At 40.0% G+C, this 6,263-nt stretch overlaps 1 pseudogene; it reads left to right on the top strand.

The window, feature by feature from the left end:
• Positions 1-6,263, top strand: part of LOC117635306 — a 57,839-nt pseudogene that overhangs the window by 32,175 nt on the left and 19,401 nt on the right.

The following is a 6,263-nucleotide window of genomic DNA, read 5'->3' as shown; positions in this document are numbered from 1 at the left end:
GTGACCAACAGTCGTATTAGCATCGGATACGACGAGCGCCATCGGGCTGCACCGACGGCGGAGTTGCATAGCTCCTTGGCCCACGACATTGGCCACGTCGTGCGGACCCATTGCCCGATGCAATGGAAGTCTTGGAGGGTCATGCCTGACGAGATCAAGGCGGAGGTTCGCGGCCAGTTGTCGGTATGTACCTTACATTTTCATTATTTTTCTTTAAAATTGTGTATATTTCTATTACTTAACGTATCTAATTAATTGATTGCAGACGAACTATAACTTGGAGGATCTCGACGAAGAGTCGCTGACGTACGTCAACAGACTCTTCGCTGAGAGGTACAAGCAGTGGAAGAGCGACTTGCACCACCATTTTCAGGCCTATGATGATCCGCAAGTCGCTCTTCAGGAGGGTTGCCCGAAGGAGCTTGAGGGGCGGGAGGATAGTTGGGAGTGGCTCTGCGCTCATTTTCAAGCGCCCGAATTTGTGGTATTTTTTTTAATTATATTTGTTTAATTATTACTTATTACTTATTAATGTTTATTTTATTTTTTTATTTCATTATTATTTAATTTTTTATATTTTAACTAATACGTTTCATTTTTTGTATAACAGAATAAAGCCCAAGTGAATAAGGGTAATAGGAAGAAGAAGACCCTTCTCCACCATTCCGGCTCCAGACCCTTTTCGTATAGGATGGATGCACGGCGTCGGGTAATAATCACAAAATTTTTATTTCATTTTTAATGTCATTTTTATTAATTTATTTTTTTCATACTAATATTTTTCTTCTCTTGTTCAATTTAGGAGGGGTCCAAGTTCCCAGAGATCGACGTCTTTGGTGACGCTTATGTTCGACCCGGGAATGAGTTGGCCGAGTCCCTTCATGTAAGTATTATTTAATTTTAATTCTTATGTTACGCATTCAATTTATATGCATGTTTTAATTTATATTTTATGTTATGTTCAACAGACGACGATGGTGGAGAGGAGCCAGTTGGTTCTTCAGGAGTCCGCCTCCCAGCTTCCTCCCGAGACTCCGATCGAGTATGTGGTCCTCCACAGGATGCTGGATTTCAGATCTTGACGGAGACGTTGGATCAGACTCTCGGGAGGAGGCCGGGGACATATTGTCGAGGGATGGGGAATGCCCGGCGGAGGGAACCTAGACCTCGTTCATCGGCGCAGTCAAACAGTCAGGTCATTGCTTTGACAGCACAGGTGGCCACTCTTGAGAACAAGTTGTCGGTCATTCTGCAGTCCCTCGCACAGTCCGGCATTCCAGTCCCGCATTTTGATGCGCCGACCTCCGAGCCCGTCCATCCCCAGCATCCCCACCAGACCACTGCCCCGGTGAACGCCCAGACCTCCGAGCCCGTCCATCCCCAGCATCCCCACCAGACCACTGCCCCGGTGAACGCCCAGACCTCCGACCCGCATATTGGCGACGACTCGGTTGATTTTGATTCATTATTTGATTAGTGTATTTATTTTCATCATAAACATTTATTTTCATCATAAACATTTATTTTATTTTATAACAAAATTTTATTCTAATTTATTTTTATTGCAATTTCATTGTTTAATCAATAAAAAAAAACCAATTTTATTTAAAATAAAAAATATTTAAAATAAAAAATATTAAAAATATTAAAAAAAAATTGTAATATTATGTTTGCGCGACGGCAAATATTTCGTCGCGCAAACCCGCATGTAACAAAAAAAATAAAAAAATCAACTTTTTTATTACTTTTAATTCTTGCGCGACGAATACATACGTCTCGCAAACACGTTTTGCGCGACGAATCGTTTCGTCGCGCATCTTCTCTGGCGCGACGACAGAGGTTTTCGTCGCGCAAATATATGAGCGACGAAAGCTTTCTCATCGCGCGAATGGTTCTGCGGCGAACATCTACGTCTCCGGAACACGTTTTGCGCGACGAATTTTTTTTCGTCGCGCGATTCCAGTCGTCGCGCAAAGATATGTGCGCCGAATAATTGATCGTCGCGCAAATTTTATGCGACGAACAGTTGTTTTGTCTCCATACCGTTGGTGTAACGATGGTTTACCCGTCGCACAGTTTTGCGTGACGAATTGTTGTACCTCGTCGCGCAAAGGCTTTCTTCACGATCTTCACGCGACGGAATACGCGCGACGAATTTTTTGTCGCGCTGAAGTTAGTGCGACAAAATGAGACTTTGCGCGACGTTTTCTTATTCGTCGCGCAAAGAGTAAAATGTAGTAGTGGGGGTACATACTTGGGCAAGGCTTGGGGGGGTGTTTGCCTACACTAACATGGCCAACGTCATTCATGCTGAACGATGGAACGACTTTGGCCACCCTGAACGTTCCAAGTAAGTAAGCAATTTTCATTATTTTTCTAAAATGTTTTCCTATTCTTGGATCCATTTTTTTATATTTAAATTATTTACATATATATGTGGTAATTTTTGCAGCAATATTGAAATTGGTACACAGGTGATGAGGGGTAAATTTAAATGATATTCAACCAAAACACAACAAACTTCACACACTCTAGACCTTGACCAAATACTATTATGACTAGTCAACTGTCAGATATGAATTACCACAAACAATAACATACACAAAACATACCAAGATGTACCTGCAAGCCTAGAGAATTACTAGTGACAACCTAGGCACTCAGAAGGACCCGTCAATCTAGGCATCCCTTGTGCTAGCAACAACTATGGTGAAAGTGTGTGAAGACACCATCGTCAAGTAAACTCCAAACAACAGAAAATGATGACTAGTCAACCACAAGAACACAAACCCAGACATGAACATCATGCGATGACTAGTCAACTGTCAAGAATACAAACTCAGAAAATTGCAGAGATGCAAGCCAGAAATTGTTCACCCAGAAACCCACCATTGGAAAAAACTGGGGGTCATCAACCGACTAGGCAATCCACTAAGCAAAAAGATTCCTACAAAGAAACACTAGCAAGCTCAAGAATTCCTAGGTTTATTTAGGAAGATGAACTATACCTCCTTTGTGCAATCTTTTTATCCAGCTTAGCAATACCAGCAACTTAGTTCTTCATGGCAATGGCAGCTCCTTCTTCAGCTCTTTCATCCTATGACACCAGTTGGCTAGCTCCAACTCAACCAAAAATGAAATTTGGATTCAAAGGAAAATGACCAATTTCTTCAAGAAACCATACTTTTGAAGAAATCAATCTTGAATCTGACCTAGATATATATATATATATATATATGAGAGAGTGTTTGATCTAGCAAGATGAGGTTTTCATATTTCAAATGCAGTTTTCAAAAAGAAAAAATTTGGAAAACTCAAAGATGAAAAATATGAAGGTTACTATTGAGGAAGAGAGAGAAAGTTTCAAAGAAACTTTCCAATTCTTGCCTACCAAAGTAATGGCCGCCAAATGAGGAATGCCTCAGTTTTTGGCACAAAAATTCCTAGGTTAGAATCGTACAAGGCAGCAGAGAATTTCGCAAAATAGGACAAAAAAGTGGCTAGGATCCAGCTGGAAACAGTGAGCTGGAAAACATTAATAACGCAAAAGTTGAATAGTCATATGGAAGAAAGATGACTAGTCATATAGAGAAAAGATGACTAGTCATATGAAGGAAAGATGACTAGTCATAATCCTCAGGAATTTAGCAAATGTAATGTAATGCAATGCAAAACTTACCTTTGTCAAACGTATTATTGTCCATCATAATGTACCCAGATAGGAACACTTAGAGATGTAATTCTTAATCTAAACTAGAGCTTGAGAGAATACAATAATTGTCCTATTACAAAATTGTCAAGGGAAGCCAAAAGAAAATCACAAGATGCATACACTTACAATCTCCCCCTTTTTGGCTTTCCGTGACAACACACTCTCTAAATACACTCAACCCATAACCAATCCCATAGAGATGATGAGCATTTAAGTACCTGCAAAAACAACCAATCTCTCAGGCACAAAACAAGCATATTATCACATAAATTGAACAGTATGGGGTTAAGAGTGTTCTCCCCCTTGTTGATAAGGAAAGTGCAAAAAGTCAAATATGTAGAAACAGCAACCACACGTGGATTAAACACAAGGCACATAATCGAATTTGAACAATAAGCACATAACACAGTTTGATGACAAAGCAAACAACATTTGTTTAAAAAGTATAAGACAACTCCCCCTACCAAGTTGCACAGATTACCCAAGCAAAAAGATCCATACAATATGATAACAAAAATATACCACCCAAATTGTCCAAAAATACTCCTCCTATCTAGGACACTGCCTATGATAGAAATCTAGTTAGAAAACTAGAGAGCCAGCAGAATCATCAGTGCTATCAGAAGCATCATAATCTCCAAAGCAACCACAATCAGCGTGAGCATATGGTGACTAGTCAACCAAAGTAATAGCAAAACAGGGTAAACATACGAAAACCCCCATGGACTATTGAAACTGCCCCCCTGGATTATTTTTTCAGCCAATTTAGCCTTCGAGTTAAAAGAAATCGCCAATTTCACCCCTGCCGCTAGTTTTTCCTCAATTCCATCCAAATGCCCGTCAAAAACACCATGTGAAAGGCACATGAGGCATCTCATGAGGGTAATATTGCGATTCTATACCCTCAGCCCTCAGCCCCCTTTTATTCGAACGAAGCCTTCGTTTCAGACATGGAGATTCGAAGAAACCATCCCTTCTTCACAAAACCCACTTTTGATGACAGAACCCAACCCTATTTGCAAGCGTTCCAACCTTCTCACGTCGCTGATGTTCATCAATTTCACGAAGAAGAGAAGAAATTGCAGTTGAAGATAAGATGCATAGGAACAAACATGCAACTTCTATCGAATGAAGTTCGACCACTTTTATTTCGGAGGATGATATGGTGCATATCTGCCGGTGTGGATTTGAGGCTGAAACGATTGTTTGCTGGTCTGATGAAAATGCAGGGAGGAGGTTATTTGTGTGTTGTAGAGAGAAGTATGGTGGTGGCTGTGGTTGGAAGGCTTGGAAGGACCCACAAATATCTGAGCAGGCCAAACATGTCATATGTCGATTGTTGAGACGAATCAACTCATTAGAAGAGAAAAGAGCTAAAGACAAGAAGATTGTGCAAGAGCTAAGAGACAGAGAGAAAATTTTGAAGGCTGCTACTGAATTGTTTGGTTGTGATTATGTTGTTGTTTGTTTTATTACTGAGCTTTTCATTTGGTTAAAGTAGGTTAGGTTTTGATTTGGTTCAATGTAGTTAGTTGCTTTGGTTGAATGTAGTGGCCTTTTTGTGCCTTGTTTTGGCTTAACCAATGCAGTGGCATTTGAATTTAGTACAATGTACATTTTGAGGTTAAATGTAGATTGCAAAATTTCTGGATGAAGTTTGAAGTTTGGACTAAATCACAACTTCATAGAATTGTCTTTTAAGCTTGTTTAAATTGGATACTTGCATGCATAGCACAAGCCAAGGCAAAATACTCATAAACTGCAAACATAGTACAACAAAAGCAAGGGAAAGACATTAATCAAAAATTACAACAGAAACAGAATTCATTCAAAAGAGTCATCTGTTCAAAATATACATTCCAACCCAACCTAAATACATCCAAATTCCATCCAAAATAGCGATCAGTTCAAAATACAATGGGGGAACTTCTACTACAAAATATACATTCCAACCTTGCTTAATCATCCAAAATCCATCCAAAAGGAGCCATCTGTTCAAAATACACACATCTACTAGCCCATGTATTAAAAATATACATTCCAAAATCCATCCTAATTCATGAATGTATTTTACCTCCATGGCCTTGTCCTTTTTGCAGGGGATTTGAACCTTTTCCCTTGTGGCCTGGAAGTGTTTTGAGTGACATTGCTTGGACATGCTTGTGATTGTATAGCAGCATTGTTTCCACTTGATTGGGTAGCAACATTGGTTGGAGCTATTTGGCTTGCAGTGGCTGCAGTCCTTGTCAACCCTCCTCTAATTGCCTAAAAATGAAATTAATCACAATTAAAACAATTGAAATGAATCACAATTAATCACAATTTCACATCATTTACCTGTTCCTCTTCAGATGGATGGACTGAGCTGGTTCCTCTTCCTCTTCCTCTCCCTCTCCCTCTGCCTCTTCTCATATTGCCATCTGCCCTTCCACAATTAGTGGCATTATGGCCTTCTGCTCCACAGACTGAGCAATGGATTACAATTCCATATCTCCTAAGCTCAGTAGCACCCTTTGGGATCTCATCAACAGGTCTAGTCCTTGCCTTCTTT

Source organism: Prunus dulcis, chromosome 7 (genome assembly GCF_902201215.1).
Source record: "Prunus dulcis chromosome 7, ALMONDv2, whole genome shotgun sequence".
Taxonomy (NCBI): Eukaryota; Viridiplantae; Streptophyta; class Magnoliopsida; order Rosales; family Rosaceae; genus Prunus; species Prunus dulcis.
This window is presented reverse-complemented; position numbering and strand designations above follow the sequence as displayed.